At 41.5% G+C, this 16,918-nt stretch overlaps 1 protein-coding gene and 1 long non-coding RNA gene across 2 annotated transcripts in view; one reads left to right on the top strand and one right to left on the bottom strand.

Moving 5' to 3' along the window:
- LOC139757165 (uncharacterized) overlaps positions 1 to 16,918 on the bottom strand; it is a 146,327-nt gene that overhangs the window by 85,579 nt on the left and 43,830 nt on the right. The window lies entirely within an intron of this gene.
- Positions 13,790 to 16,918, top strand: part of LOC139757164 (uncharacterized) — a 39,381-nt gene continuing 36,252 nt past the window's right edge. Inside the window, exon 1 of the mRNA XM_071677282.1 lies at positions 13,790 to 14,170. The gene's annotated coding sequence lies outside the window, so the exon portion shown is untranslated. The remainder of the gene's footprint in view (positions 14,171 to 16,918) is intronic.

Here is a 16,918-nt window from a genome sequence, read left to right as displayed (position 1 = left end):
GACATCAAAATAAAACAATATTAAGTACCATCAACTTACTATCCTCAAGCAATAAGACAATATCAAAAAAGATATAACTCAAAAGATATTCTCCTAAATTTCTCACTCATGTATAAGGAAAAAAAAGTTATATTTAGTGCACTAAAACAGATACAAACACTTAACGAAGTGATTACGAGAACTTGACACAATTAGTACAATCGAACACCATCAGTACAATACACTCTAACACCGCGGATACAACACAATGCGTAACGAGTAAGTCGAATTAACACCATTAACACTATAATTCAACACCATGTATACAACTTAACTCTATGACTACAACTTGTCATCTATAGTATCAGGCGTGTAATCTAACACTACAGATCCTTCTTAACACCAGCCACTCTACAGCTGGATCCCAAGGATGTGATTGAACACCACAAACACCTTAACACCACTGGGACAACTGTTCAACACCAAGGATACACATTAACACCACCTGATCACCAAAGGTATACCTTAACACCGTAAATATAGGCCAACATAACAAGGGACAACCCCTCAAATATCTATCGAATTCAACACCTCCAGGAATACTTTAGCCCCAACACTGACTATAAACCCCACAACCAACACGGCAAGAACTGATCTCCATGAAGAGACCATCTCAAAACAAGTACGTCAACTTTGGACCCAGGGGGTACGATGAACTCGCCCCGACGAATGGGATATCGTTAACGCAGGGCGCCACGAGTATGATAATCTCTGTTACTGCGCTACAGAGACACACTGGGCTCCGACTGAGCCTTGGAAGGCCAGGGTGCTAGGTCCGTTGTTTGAAGATGGTGCAAAGAACATGAGTGAAGAGTTGAGGGGAAACTGCATCAACTTACAAAGGGACCTTGACATACTCCAAAGCAAGGTTGATAGAATTCAACCAAAAAGAAAAAAAAATTGCAAGTCAAGAAAATGGGATATGCGAAACACTATCAAGCAAGAAATACGCTCCAGGATCAATGAGAGAGACTTGGAACACGACATGTTACCAAACCCCCACTTCAGTAGAATCGTAAAGTAGAAGAAAATGTCTGATGGTAGATATTAAAAACGCATTTAAGTGCAGGGATAAGGAAATGTTCAGCAAACCATTCACAATACATTAAGCTAAAGCCAAAATGTGATTCTCAAGTTTGGTCACTTCACTGAGGAAAAAAAAAAAAAAAAAACGATTTTATGGAGAAGGTCCAGAGGAGGAGCAGAATAATGATAACACCAGAATCAAGAGAAGTGAATTATAGCGAGTCGTTAAAGACAAAATCATTTTCTCACCAAAGAACAGAGAAGAGTAAGGGGAGACTTGATCAAATTCTTCAAGATCCACATCCAGTTTGAGGATGTAAACAACGAGAGGTCTTTCAAAAAATTGCAAAAACAGAGACATGTTGAAGTTCTTACTGAAAAAATAAGGATGTAAAAAACTGTTATAAGGTATGAGAGTTAGGGATGACTGGAGGGAGCTAAAGACTAAGTGAAGAGATGGTAAATACTGACTTTATGTACAGTTACAAAATAAATACATAAACGATAGTAGAGATAGTTCAAGATATGGGGGCCCAAAGTGTACAATTCCTTCTCTGCACTAAAGAAAAAGATAGGTACTGTAAGATCCAACATAGCTTTACGAAACACTCCAGGCTCCATTAGAAGAATCCTTCACCTGCAGTTCTTGCGATGCAAAATAGGAGAGAGAGAAAAAAAAATATAATCGTTCGTAAACATGGATCTCTTTATGCATCATGACAGGCTGCCAGCGCACACCTTCCTCAGAGCACGGCCAGCGCACAAGAATGTCTGGGGCTCTTAGGCTCGAGCGGATCCTCTGAACACAGAGCAGGTGTTGTGATCACCGTAACCCACCACACCTCTACACAAATGGACACCTGCCTCTGGGCTCAGTGATGATCCCATTTTAGTGATCTCCATGGACGTAGGTAAGAGAGCAATATGATCTCCATGGACGTAGGTAAGAGAGCAATATGATCTCCATGGACGTAGGTAAGAGAGAAATCTGATCTCCATGGACGTAGGTAAGAGAAGAATGAACCTTTTGACCAAAGATCAGGAAGAGGAAAAGAAAAATTAAAGACAAGAGGTCGTAGTAAAGGTGTTGCATGAGAGACTAAAGTCCACCACAGATGTCTGAAGTGGACTGAAGATGAAGTGTATACAAGATACATACGAGGGAGTTATGTGTCCATCTCCTCCGCTTTACACACACACACACACTAGGCATGCCGCCTCACCAATACAGCCAATAAAACTATTCAACCTGATCGCAGCAAAACTCAACCTGTTCATTGGTCATTATTCTCAACGAAGTAACAATGGAAAAGCTCCTTCGTCCGCCAAGTTTACAACAGACGAGCGTCCGCGGGCGCTTGCCTCAAACTCATTTTACAACCGGACCGCTGCAGAAGGGATGGGTCAACCAGCATTCTCCCCAGCGCTCGACCAAAATTAACCAGCTTGAGCCACTGGTGTGTACACCTGGACACACCTTGAGCCACTGGTGTGTACGCCTGGACAATAATTGCACAGGTCGGGAGAGCAGGAGAGATTTTCTACCCCGCTAGTGCAGCGGTGAAAACCTCCCTGATGATGTATGATAAGGATCTGTCGTCTCCTGGAATCCTGTGGGGGATGGTACTTTCTTTCCTAGAGTTGGGGGAGAATAAGGTGGGTGTGTGCGTGAGGTACTCAACCCTCCTCTGGAGGGGTGGATGTTGCATGGGGTGGTGGTAGGTAGTGGGGTGGTGAGGGAAGGTATTGTGGCCGCCTGTGGAGGAGTGGATGTAGAGGGGGAAGGTACGGTGGCCGCCTCTGGAGAGGCGGAGACCAAGGGCTTGAACGGAGGGTGAGTGAGGGACCAGGGTTAGGTAAGTCTGGCACCAGCGGTAGGAAACTAAAGCACAGGACACACTTCAGCTGTATGTAAATATAATCTATCTTACATACACACACACACACACACATATATATATATATATATATATATATATATATATATATATATATATATATATATATATATATCCCTGGGGATAGGGGATAAAGAATACTTCCCACATATTCCCTGCCTGTCGTAGAAGGCGACTAAAAGGGAAGGGAGCGGGGGGCTGGAAATCCTCCCCTCTCATTTCTTTTTTTTTTAATTTTCCAAAAGAAGGAACAGAAGGGAGCCAGGTGAGGAAATTCCCTCAAAGGCCCAGTCCTCTGTTCTTAACGCTAACCTCGCTAATGCGGGAAATGGCGAATAGTATGAAAGAAAAAAGATATTGGAAAGGATCACAACTTTGCGCGTGATCAAGATATTCCTATGAGTCACGGGGAAAATGAAACACGATAAGTTCCCAAGTGCACTTTCGTGTAATAATCACATCATCAGGGGAGACACAAGAGAGAAATATAACAGTCAGTTGATATACATCGAAGAGACGAAGCTAGGACGCCATTTGGTAAACATGCGAATGTCCAAGACAGACAACGAGCGTTTATAAACTTATCATTTTACAAATTTTATAAACAATAAAGTTATCTAATTTGTATGGACCATCACTAATATTAAGATTATAATTCTTTGTGTATTTGATTATAGAAGATTCAATGATATTTCTCGTGGTAATAGAGTAAGAGTTAAAAACTGAGATGATATTACTCCAGTCAATACATAGTTTTTAACGTGATTAAACAAGGCATTTGATTCTTGTCCCGTTCTTATACTATATTTATGTTGCTTAAGTCTAACCGAAAGATCCTTACCAGTCTGACAAACATAAAATCTATCACAATTTCCACATGGCACTTTATAGATGCACCATGGAGAATTTTCTGGTGAATTCCTGATTAAGATATTCTTTATAGTATTATTGTTGCTGAAGGCAACATTTACATTAAAGTATTTAAGCAACATGGGAAGTAAAGTAAAATCATTATCAAAAGGGAGAACTAAAAGATTCTTAGTGTCAATGGGAGGTTTGGGCTCAACTCTATAAAATGATTTCTTTGCTAACTTAAAGTATTTATCAATGAAAGATCTAGGGTACTTTGACTTAGATCCAATAGAATATATCTTCTCAAACTCATCATCAATAAACTCTGGACTGCAAATACATAATGCCCGAAGGAACATAGATTGAAATGATCAAAATCTAACTCTGTAATGTTGAGATGAGTAATAATGGATATATGAGCATCCACTGGTAGGTTTTCTGTATATGCTAAACTTAAACTTGTTTCCTTGCCTATGGATCATGCAATCTAAAAATGGTAACACCATTATTTTCATTTTCTACAGTAAATTTGATGGAAGGTACTAAATTGTTTAGCAAGGGGAGAAATATTTGTAAATTTTCATTTGTTGGCCAAACACAAAGAACTTCATCTACATACCTAAACCAAATTGTATTAGAATTGCATTTAGTAATTTTATTTCAAAAATTGCCATATAAAGATTGTTTAGTACAGGTGAAAGAGGATTACCAATTGCCATAACAAATTTTTGAGCATAATAATCTCCACTGAATTGAAATACACAGTCTTTTGTACACATTTTTATCAATTCAATGAAAACAGACTTTGAAACAGGTAAATGAATATCATCCAAGACATCAAATAAATATTCTAAAAGGCCATCAACTGGAACTTTTGAGAAAAGTGAGGAAACATCATAGCTAACTAGTTTGATCAAAATTAACATTAATATTGTTTAACTTGTTGACTAAATCTACATTGTTCATGATATTAGAATTTGATAACTTACCCACTAAAGGGCTTAATAAAGAAACTAAACACTGACAATTTATATGTGATAGAGCCTACTAAACTCAATATAAAGAATATCTTAAATCAGGAATTCACCAGAAAATTCTTCTGGATGCATCTATAAAGTGCCATGTGGAAATTGTGATAAGCTTTATGTTGGGCACACTAGTAAGGATCTTTCTGTTAGACTTAAGCAACATAAATATAGTATAATAACGGGACAAGAATCAAATGCCTTGTTTAATCACGTGAAAAAATATGATCATTGTATTTACTGGAGTAATGCCATCTCAGTTATTAACTCAACTCTATTACCACCAGAAATATCACTGAATCTTCTATTATCAAATACACAAAGAATTATTATCTTAATATTAGTGATGGTCTATACAAATTAGATAACTTGATTGTTGATAAAATTTGTAAAATGATAAGTTTATGAACGCTCGTTGTCTGTCTTGGACAATCGCATGTTTACCAATTGGCGTCCTAGCTTCGTCTCTTCGATGCATATCAACTGACTGTTATATTTATCTCTTGTGTCTCCCCTGATGATGTGATTATTACACGAAAGTGCACTTGGGAACTTATCGTGTTTCATTTTCCCCGCGGACTCATAGGAATATATATATATATATATATATATATATATATTGGATTACGTGTTACTTGACAGGCGCGCGAAAGAGAGACTTTTGGATGTTAATGTGCTGAGAGGTGCAACTGGAGGGATGTCTGATCATTATCTTGTGGAGGCTAAGGTGAAGATTTGTAGAGGTTTTCAGAAAAGAAGAGAGAATGTTGGGGTGAAGAGGGTGGTGAGAGTAAGTGAGCTTGGGAAGGAGACTTGTATGAGGAAGTACCAGGAGAGACTGAGTGCAGAATGGAAAAAGGTGAGAACAAAGGAGGTAAGGGGAGTGGGGGAGGAATGGGATGTAAATTATTTAGGGAAGCAGTGATGGCTTGCGCAAAAGATGCTTGTGGCATGAGAAGAGTGGGAGGTGGGTTGATTAGAAAGGGTAGTGAGTGGTGGGATGAAGAAGTAAGGTTATTAGTGAAAGAGAAGAGAGAGGCATTTGGACGATTTTTGCAGGGAAAAATGCAATTGAGTGGGAGGTATAAAAGAAAGAGACAGGAGGTCAAGAGAAAGGTGCAAGAGGTGAAAAAGAGGGCAAATGAGAGTTGGGGTGAGAGAGTATCATTAAATTTTAGGGAGAATAAAAAGATGTTCTGGAAGGAGGTAAATAAAGTGCGAAAGACATGGGAGCAAATGGGAACTTCAGTGAAAGGGGCTAATGGGGAGGTGATAACAAGTAGCGGTCATGTGAGAAGGAGATGGAGTGAGTATTTTGAAGGTTTGTTGAATGTGTTTGATGATAGAGTGGCAGATACAGGGTGTTTTGGTCGAGGTGGTGTGCAAAGTTACAGTGTTAGGGAAAATGATTTGGTAAACAGAGGAGAGGTAGTAAAAGATTTGCGGAAGATGAAAGCCGGCAAGGCAAGGGGTTTTGATGATATTGCAGTGGAATTTATTAAAAAAGGGGGTGACTGTATTGTTGACTGGTTGGTAAGGTTATTCAATGATTGATGGTGAGGTGCCTGAGGATTGGCGAAATGCGTGCATAGTGCCATTGTATAAAGGCAAAGGGGATAAGAGTGAGTGCTCAAATTACAGAGGTATAAGTTTGTTGAGTATTCCTGGCAAATTATATGGGAGGGTATTGATTGACAGGGTGAAGGCATGTACAGAGCATTAGATTGGGGAAGAGCAGTGTGGTTTCAGAAGAGGTAGAGGATGTGTGGATCAGTTGTTTGCTTTGAAGAATGTATGTGAGAAATACTTAGAAAAGAAAATGGATTTGTATGTAGCATTTATGGATCTGGAGAAGGCATATGATAGAGTTGATAGAGATGCTCTGTGGAAGGTACTAAGAATATATGGTGTGGGAGGCAAGTTGTTAGAAGCAGTGAAAAGTTTTTATGGAGGATGTAAGGCATGTGTACGTGTAGGAAGAGAGGAAAGTGATTGGTTCTCAGTGAATGTAGGTTTGCGGCAGGGGTGTGTGATGTCTCCATGGTTGTTTAATTTGTTTATGGATGGGGTTGTTAGGGAGGTGAATGCAAGAGTTTTGGAAAGAGGGGCAAGTATGAAGTCTGTTGGGGATGAGAGAGCTTGGGAAGTGAGTCAGTTGTTGTTCACTGATGATACAGCGCTGGTGGCTGATTCATGTGAGAAACTGCAGAAGCTGGTGACTGAGTTTGGTAAAGTGTGTGAAAGAAGAAAGTTAAGAGTAAATGTGAATAAGAGCAAGATTATTAGGTACAGTAGGGTTGAGGGTCAAGTCAATTGGGAGGTAAGTTTGAATGGAGAAAAACTGGAGGAAGTAAAGTGTTTTAGATATCTGGGAGTGGATCTGGCAGGGGATGGAACCATGGAAGCGGAAGTGAGTCATAGGGTGGGGGAGGGGGCGAAAATCGTGGGAGCCTTGAAGAATGTGTGGAAGTCGAGAACATTATCTCGGAAAGCAAAAATGGGTATGTTTGAAGGAATAGTGGTTCCAACAATGTTGTATGGTTGCGAGGCGTGGGCTATGGATAGAGTTGTGCGCAGGATGGTGGATGTGCTGGAAATGAGATGTTTGAGGACAATATGTGGTGTGAGGTGGTTTGATCGAGTAAGTAATGTAAGGGTAAGAGAGATGTGTGGAAATAAGATGAGCGTGGTTGAGAGAGCAGAAGAGGGTGTTTTGAAATGGTTTGGGCACATGGAGAGAATGAGTGAGGAAAGATTGACCAAGAGGATATATGTGTCGGAGGTGGAGGGAACGAGGAGAAGTGGGAGACCAAATTGGAGGTGGAAAGATGGAGTGAAAAAGATTTTGAGTGATCGGGGCCTGAACATGCAGGAGGGTGAAAGGCGGGCAAGGAATAGAGTGTATATATATATATATATATATATATATATAATAATATATATATATATATATATATATTATATATATATATATATATATATTATCCCTGGGGATAGGGGATAAAGAATACTTCCCACATATTCCCTGCCTGTCGTAGAAGGCGACTAAAAGGGAAGGGAGCGGGGGGCTGGAAATCCTCCCCTCTCATTTCTTTTTTTTTTAATTTTCCAAAAGAAGGAACAGAAGGGAGCCAGGTGAGGAAATTCCCTCAAAGGCCCAGTCCTCTGTTCTTAACGCTAACCTCGCTAATGCGGGAAATGGCGAATAGTATGAAAGAAAAAAGATATTGGAAAGGATCACAACTTTGCGCGTGATCAAGATATTCCTATGAGTCACGGGGAAAATGAAACACGATAAGTTCCCAAGTGCACTTTCGTGTAATAATCACATCATCAGGGGAGACACAAGAGAGAAATATAACAGTCAGTTGATATACATCGAAGAGACGAAGCTAGGACGCCATTTGGTAAACATGCGAATGTCCAAGACAGACAACGAGCGTTTATAAACTTATCATTTTACAAATTTTATAAACAATAAAGTTATCTAATTTGTATGGACCATCACTAATATTAAGATTATAATTCTTTGTGTATTTGATTATAGAAGATTCAATGATATTTCTCGTGGTAATAGAGTAAGAGTTAAAAACTGAGATGATATTACTCCAGTCAATACATAGTTTTTAACGTGATTAAACAAGGCATTTGATTCTTGTCCCGTTCTTATACTATATTTATGTTGCTTAAGTCTAACCGAAAGATCCTTACCAGTCTGACAAACATAAAATCTATCACAATTTCCACATGGCACTTTATAGATGCACCATGGAGAATTTTCTGGTGAATTCCTGATTAAGATATTCTTTATAGTATTATTGTTGCTGAAGGCAACATTTACATTAAAGTATTTAAGCAACATGGGAAGTAAAGTAAAATCATTATCAAAAGGGAGAACTAAAAGATTCTTAGTGTCAATGGGAGGTTTGGGCTCAACTCTATAAAATGATTTCTTTGCTAACTTAAAGTATTTATCAATGAAAGATCTAGGGTACTTTGACTTAGATCCAATAGAATATATCTTCTCAAACTCATCATCAATAAACTCTGGACTGCAAATACATAATGCCCGAAGGAACATAGATTGAAATGATCAAAATCTAACTCTGTAATGTTGAGATGAGTAATAATGGATATATGAGCATCCACTGGTAGGTTTTCTGTATATGCTAAACTTAAACTTGTTTCCTTGCCTATGGATCATGCAATCTAAAAATGGTAACACCATTATTTTCATTTTCTACAGTAAATTTGATGGAAGGTACTAAATTGTTTAGCAAGGGGAGAAATATTTGTAAATTTTCATTTGTTGGCCAAACACAAAGAACTTCATCTACATACCTAAACCAAATTGTATTAGAATTGCATTTAGTAATTTTATTTCAAAAATTGCCATATAAAGATTGTTTAGTACAGGTGAAAGAGGATTACCAATTGCCATAACAAATTTTTGAGCATAATAATCTCCACTGAATTGAAATACACAGTCTTTTGTACACATTTTTATCAATTCAATGAAAACAGACTTTGAAACAGGTAAATGAATATCATCCAAGACATCAAATAAATATTCTAAAAGGCCATCAACTGGAACTTTTGAGAAAAGTGAGGAAACATCATAGCTAACTAGTTTGATCAAAATTAACATTAATATTGTTTAACTTGTTGACTAAATCTACATTGTTCATGATATTAGAATTTGATAACTTACCCACTAAAGGGCTTAATAAAGAAACTAAACACTGACAATTTATATGTGATAGAGCCTACTAAACTCAATATAAAGAATATCTTAAATCAGGAATTCACCAGAAAATTCTTCTGGATGCATCTATAAAGTGCCATGTGGAAATTGTGATAAGCTTTATGTTGGGCACACTAGTAAGGATCTTTCTGTTAGACTTAAGCAACATAAATATAGTATAATAACGGGACAAGAATCAAATGCCTTGTTTAATCACGTGAAAAAATATGATCATTGTATTTACTGGAGTAATGCCATCTCAGTTATTAACTCAACTCTATTACCACCAGAAATATCACTGAATCTTCTATTATCAAATACACAAAGAATTATTATCTTAATATTAGTGATGGTCTATACAAATTAGATAACTTGATTGTTGATAAAATTTGTAAAATGATAAGTTTATGAACGCTCGTTGTCTGTCTTGGACAATCGCATGTTTACCAATTGGCGTCCTAGCTTCGTCTCTTCGATGCATATCAACTGACTGTTATATTTATCTCTTGTGTCTCCCCTGATGATGTGATTATTACACGAAAGTGCACTTGGGAACTTATCGTGTTTCATTTTCCCCGCGGACTCATAGGAATATATATATATATATATATATATATATATATATATATATATATATATATATATATATATATATATATTGGATTACGTGTTACTTGACAGGCGCGCGAAAGAGAGACTTTTGGATGTTAATGTGCTGAGAGGTGCAACTGGAGGGATGTCTGATCATTATCTTGTGGAGGCTAAGGTGAAGATTTGTAGAGGTTTTCAGAAAAGAAGAGAGAATGTTGGGGTGAAGAGGGTGGTGAGAGTAAGTGAGCTTGGGAAGGAGACTTGTATGAGGAAAGTACCAGGAGAGACTGAGTGCAGAATGGAAAAAGGTGAGAACAAAGGAGGTAAGGGGAGTGGGGGAGGAATGGGATGTAAATTATTTAGGGAAGCAGTGATGGCTTGCGCAAAAGATGCTTGTGGCATGAGAAGAGTGGGAGGTGGGTTGATTAGAAAGGGTAGTGAGTGGTGGGATGAAGAAGTAAGGTTATTAGTGAAAGAGAAGAGAGAGGCATTTGGACGATTTTTGCAGGGAAAAATGCAATTGAGTGGGAGGTATAAAAGAAAGAGACAGGAGGTCAAGAGAAAGGTGCAAGAGGTGAAAAAGAGGGCAAATGAGAGTTGGGGTGAGAGAGTATCATTAAATTTTAGGGAGAATAAAAAGATGTTCTGGAAGGAGGTAAATAAAGTGCGAAAGACATGGGAGCAAATGGGAACTTCAGTGAAAGGGGCTAATGGGGAGGTGATAACAAGTAGTGGTCATGTGAGAAGGAGATGGAGTGAGTATTTTGAAGGTTTGTTGAATGTGTTTGATGATAGAGTGGCAGATACAGGGTGTTTTGGTCGAGGTGGTGTGCAAAGTTACAGTGTTAGGGAAAATGATTTGGTAAACAGAGGAGAGGTAGTAAAAGATTTGCGGAAGATGAAAGCCGGCAAGGCAAGGGGTTTTGATGATATTGCAGTGGAATTTATTAAAAAAGGGGGTGACTGTATTGTTGACTGGTTGGTAAGGTTATTCAATGATTGATGGTGAGGTGCCTGAGGATTGGCGAAATGCGTGCATAGTGCCATTGTATAAAGGCAAAGGGGATAAGAGTGAGTGCTCAAATTACAGAGGTATAAGTTTGTTGAGTATTCCTGGCAAATTATATGGGAGGGTATTGATTGACAGGGTGAAGGCATGTACAGAGCATTAGATTGGGGAAGAGCAGTGTGGTTTCAGAAGAGGTAGAGGATGTGTGGATCAGTTGTTTGCTTTGAAGAATGTATGTGAGAAATACTTAGAAAAGAAAATGGATTTGTATGTAGCATTTATGGATCTGGAGAAGGCATATGATAGAGTTGATAGAGATGCTCTGTGGAAGGTACTAAGAATATATGGTGTGGGAGGCAAGTTGTTAGAAGCAGTGAAAAGTTTTTATGGAGGATGTAAGGCATGTGTACGTGTAGGAAGAGAGGAAAGTGATTGGTTCTCAGTGAATGTAGGTTTGCGGCAGGGGTGTGTGATGTCTCCATGGTTGTTTAATTTGTTTATGGATGGGGTTGTTAGGGAGGTGAATGCAAGAGTTTTGGAAAGAGGGGCAAGTATGAAGTCTGTTGGGGATGAGAGAGCTTGGGAAGTGAGTCAGTTGTTGTTCACTGATGATACAGCGCTGGTGGCTGATTCATGTGAGAAACTGCAGAAGCTGGTGACTGAGTTTGGTAAAGTGTGTGAAAGAAGAAAGTTAAGAGTAAATGTGAATAAGAGCAAGATTATTAGGTACAGTAGGGTTGAGGGTCAAGTCAATTGGGAGGTAAGTTTGAATGGAGAAAAACTGGAGGAAGTAAAGTGTTTTAGATATCTGGGAGTGGATCTGGCAGGGGATGGAACCATGGAAGCGGAAGTGAGTCATAGGGTGGGGGAGGGGGCGAAAATCGTGGGAGCCTTGAAGAATGTGTGGAAGTCGAGAACATTATCTCGGAAAGCAAAAATGGGTATGTTTGAAGGAATAGTGGTTCCAACAATGTTGTATGGTTGCGAGGCGTGGGCTATGGATAGAGTTGTGCGCAGGATGGTGGATGTGCTGGAAATGAGATGTTTGAGGACAATATGTGGTGTGAGGTGGTTTGATCGAGTAAGTAATGTAAGGGTAAGAGAGATGTGTGGAAATAAGATGAGCGTGGTTGAGAGAGCAGAAGAGGGTGTTTTGAAATGGTTTGGGCACATGGAGAGAATGAGTGAGGAAAGATTGACCAAGAGGATATATGTGTCGGAGGTGGAGGGAACGAGGAGAAGTGGGAGACCAAATTGGAGGTGGAAAGATGGAGTGAAAAAGATTTTGAGTGATCGGGGCCTGAACATGCAGGAGGGTGAAAGGCGGGCAAGGAATAGAGTGAATTGGATCGATGTGGTATACCGGGGTCGACGTGCTGTCAGTGGATTGAACCAGGGCATATATATATATATATATATATATATATATATATATATATATATATATATATATATATATATATATATATATATATATATATGTATACGTTGAAATGCATGGGTATGTACATGTGCGTGTGTGGACGTGTATGGACGTCTGTTTCCTTGCGCTACCTCGCTGACCCGGGAGACAGCAACAAAGTATATATATATATATATATATATATATATATATATATATATATATATATATATATATATATATATATATATATACATATATATATATTATCCCTGGGGATAGGGGAGAAAGAATACTTCCCACGTATTCCCTGCGTGTCGTAGAAGGCGACTAAAAGGAAAGGGAGCGGGGGGCTGGAAATCCTCCCCTCTATTTTTTTTTTTTTTTTGATTTTCCAAAAGAAGGAACAGAGGGGGGCCAAGTGAGGATATTCCTTCAAAGGCCTTGTCCTCTGTTCTTAACGCTAACTCGCTTTCGCGGGAAATGGCGAATAGTATGAAAGAAAAGAAAAGAAAAAGATATATATATATATATATATATATATATATATATATATATATATATATATATATATATACCAATGGGTCGGTCGTTACCCTATACATCACAGGTCAACACTGGTACTAAACAAAACAATGTATATGATGCAATGTCCACCTGCGATTATTGTACCCCCAAGTGTGCCTACATCTGTAGCAAAAGCATACTAGTAGTAGTAGTAGTAGTAGTAGTAGTAGTAGTAGTAGTAGTACTAGTAGTAGCAGTGTTAGTAATAGTAGTAATAGCAATAGCAGGAGTAGCAGAAGCACCGTAGGATCGCTTCTTACTGTCCAGCTAAATGTGCCAGCCATTGTAGATTAGCCCACGCCTTGTTTCAAGCTGTAAGCCACACACACACACACACACACACACACACATACACACACACACACACATGCACACACAAGTAACATCTAGTTCTCCTCTGCGCCCCTGAAGACAAGTCATGTTGGAGCTACCAGATACCAATGTTGTTTTTATATCTTCAAGGAAGAGGGTGTGCGGCCCTGGGTCACTGGCCTACTCTGGTCAGCAGGGAGTGTGTGTGTGTGTGTGTGTGTGTGTGTGTGTGTGTGTGTGTGTGTGTGTGTGTGGTGGGCGGGAAGTGGGCGGGGTCTGGCTGGCCTGACTTGGGTTATCTAGGGAGAGAGAGTTAGTGGGGCTGCCTCTCCCTACACCCATCCTACACCGCCAGTCTGGCTCGGTCCTTACGCCAGTGAACACCTCGTTCTCCGTCCAGCCTCCTGCCACACTCCCTATACCACATCCCTCACTACCCTCACCTCACCCTACACTCACCTCTGGGCCCCACGCCTTTCCTCCCTCACCCTGCAACACTCACCCTCTGCCCTCACCCTACGATCAAGACCGACCTCCTCCCCTTTTTTTTTTTCCTGATTGGGGTTTTTCTTCTCTAGTGCCTCCCGCAGGAGGTAGTGAGGTCCTCCCTCAGCAGTCGCTGCTGTAGGCGAAGAGGAGGAGGACGGGTGATTCCTTCCACCACACCAACCAGCTGAGCTCCACCTTCACACACCACGCGAACAGGTAAGACCACTTCGACGCCTCCTCCAGCTGCGAGGTTGCCCTTGACATCCTCACACACAGACACACATACACACACCTGAAGACGGAAGTCACACACATACACACCTGCAGACGGAAGTCACACACATACACACCTGCAGACGGAAGTCACACACATACACACCTGCAGACGGAAGTCATACACATACACACCTGCAGACAGAAGTCACAGAAAAGACACCTGCAGACGGAAGTCACAAAGACAGTGGCAGACAGTCACACCGACAGCTTTAGACGGAGGTCACATACACAGCTGCCGAAGGACGTCACACACACACACACACACACACACACACACACACACACACACACACACACACATCACGTGGAACTGCAGGATGACTTGTTACATCCAGCAAAACATCTTAATCATCCTCACACACTCTCATGGTCGTCTGGAGGTCATGAACAGACTTAACCTCTGTATTCCTCTACATCTCTTTCGTCTGGATCATGTCCGTATTGTTTCTAGGTACGCAACAATCTCTTCCACAATTACTTACCAATTTTCTGCGTAAGTATCTCTTTTCTATATGTCTATCTTAAAAGCCAGTGGCCGCTCAACTCTTACGCTCGTTCAACGACAGAGTCCGGAGGGAGAGAGAGAGAGAGAGAGAGAGAGAGAGAGAGAGAGAGAGAGCAAGGAGTGTGACGCGTTCGTAAAATCCTTCTGCCATGGCTGGTGTGGGGTAAGCACCCCGGTCATCGACATGGGTGTGTGTGTGTGTGTGTGTGTGTGTGTGTGTGTGTGTGTGTGTGTGTGTCTGTCTGTCTGTCTGTCTGTACTGCGAGTTAATACGTCGACCGAAATAACTCACTGTATGTTCGTGGATTATCTTTTTTTTTTTGACCCCACACATGGTACTGAGGCAGGGCAATTTTGAATCCCTTGACCTTGACGGTATGGTACTAGACCTCGATGGTTCGTTTCTTGACCTTGGCTGGTACTATCCTTGACCCTGACGACACGAGCAAGGCTTGACCTTGACGGTACGATCCCTGACCTTGACGGCACGTACCTTGAGCAAGATGTACGACCTTTCGGTATAATGACGTGGCTATTAATCTGGCCTTGCGTCAGGTCAAAGGTTAGGCCATAGTCTCCCAGTGTACCGTCGGGCTCGTCGTGCTCAAGGATCGTACCGTCGTGTTCAAGGGTCGTACCGTCGTGCTCAAGGATCGTACCGTCGTGCTCAAGATTCGTAACGTCGTGCTCAAGGATCGTACCGTCGTGCTCAAGGTTCGTAACGTCGTGCTCAGGGATCGTACCGTCGTGCTCAAGGATTGCACCGTCGTGCTCAAGGATCGTACCGTCGTGCTCAAGGATCGTACCGTCGCGCTCAAGGATCGTACCGTCGTGCTCAGGGATCGTACCATCGTACTCAAGGTTCGTAACGTCGTGCTCAAGGATCGTACCGTCGTGCTCAAGGATCATATCGCAGTGCTCAGGGATCCACAGTAAAGTAAACCGATCAACCAAATCACACGGGCTAAATCATCCAAGTGCTTGCTGTACCATCCACTGCATGACAGACGACTACGTGAGACAAGACACATTCGTGGAAACAAGAGGATAAAATCCTCTTCAGTGAAGTTAAAGCCTTGATTCCAGTCAAAATAAGCCCCAAGCCCCTGGGTTAATGTGGGAGTCAGTAACAAGACCTTCAGTTCTCTCCCCAAGCCCCTGAGTTACAGAGGGAGTCAGTAACAAGACCTTCAGTTCTCTCCCCAAGGCCCCAAGCCCCTGGGTTACTAAGGGAGTCAGTAACAAGACCTTCAGTTCTCTCCCCAAAGCCCCAAGCCCCTGGGTTACTGTGGGAGTCAGTAACAAGACCTTCAGTTCTCTCCCCAAGGCCCCAAGCCCCTGGGTTACAAAGGGAGTCAGTAACAAGACCTTCAGTTCTCTCCCCAAAGCCCCAAGCCCCTGGGTTACTGAGGGAGTCAGTAACAAGACCTTCAGTTCTCTCCCCAAAGCCCCAAGCCCCTGGGTTACTGAGGGAGTCAGTAACAAGACCTTCAGTTCTCTCCCCAAGGCCCCAAGCCCCTGGGTTACAGAGGGAGTCAGTAACAAGACCTTCAGTTCTCTCCCCAAGGCCCCAAGCCCCTGAGTTACAGAGGGAGTCAGTAACAAGACCTTCAGTTCTCTCCCCAAGGCCCCAAGCCCCTGGGTTACTAAGGGAGTCAGTAACAAGACCTTCAGTTCTCTCCCCAAAGCCCCAAGCCCCTGGGTTACTGTGGGAGTCAGTAACAAGACCTTCAGTTCTCTCCCCAAGGCCCCAAGCCCCTGGGTTACAAAGGGAGTCAGTAACAAGACCTTCAGTTCTCTCCCCAAAGCCCCAAGCCCCTGGGTTACTGAGGGAGTCAGTAACAAGACCTTCAGTTCTCTCCCCAAAGCCCCAAGCCCCTGGGTTACTGAGGGAGTCAGTAACAAGACCTTCAGTTCTCTCCCCAAGGCCCCAAGCCCCTGGGTTACAGAGGGAGTCAGTAACAAGACCTTCAGTTCTCTCCCCAAGGCCCCAAGCCCCTGAGTTACAGAGGGAGTCAGTAACAAGACCTTCAGTTCTCTCCCCAAGGCCCCAAGCCCCTGGGTTACTAAGGGAGTCAGTAACAAGACCTTCAGTTCTCTCCCCAAAGCCCCAAGCCCCTGGGTTACAAAGGGAGTCAGTAACAAGACCTTCAGTTCTCTCCCCAAGGCCCCAAGCCCCTGGG

Source organism: Panulirus ornatus, chromosome 25 (assembly GCF_036320965.1).
Source record: "Panulirus ornatus isolate Po-2019 chromosome 25, ASM3632096v1, whole genome shotgun sequence".
Classification (NCBI taxonomy): domain Eukaryota; kingdom Metazoa; phylum Arthropoda; class Malacostraca; order Decapoda; family Palinuridae; genus Panulirus; species Panulirus ornatus.
Note: the sequence above shows the minus strand (reverse complement) of the source record. Positions and strands in the feature narration are given on the sequence as shown.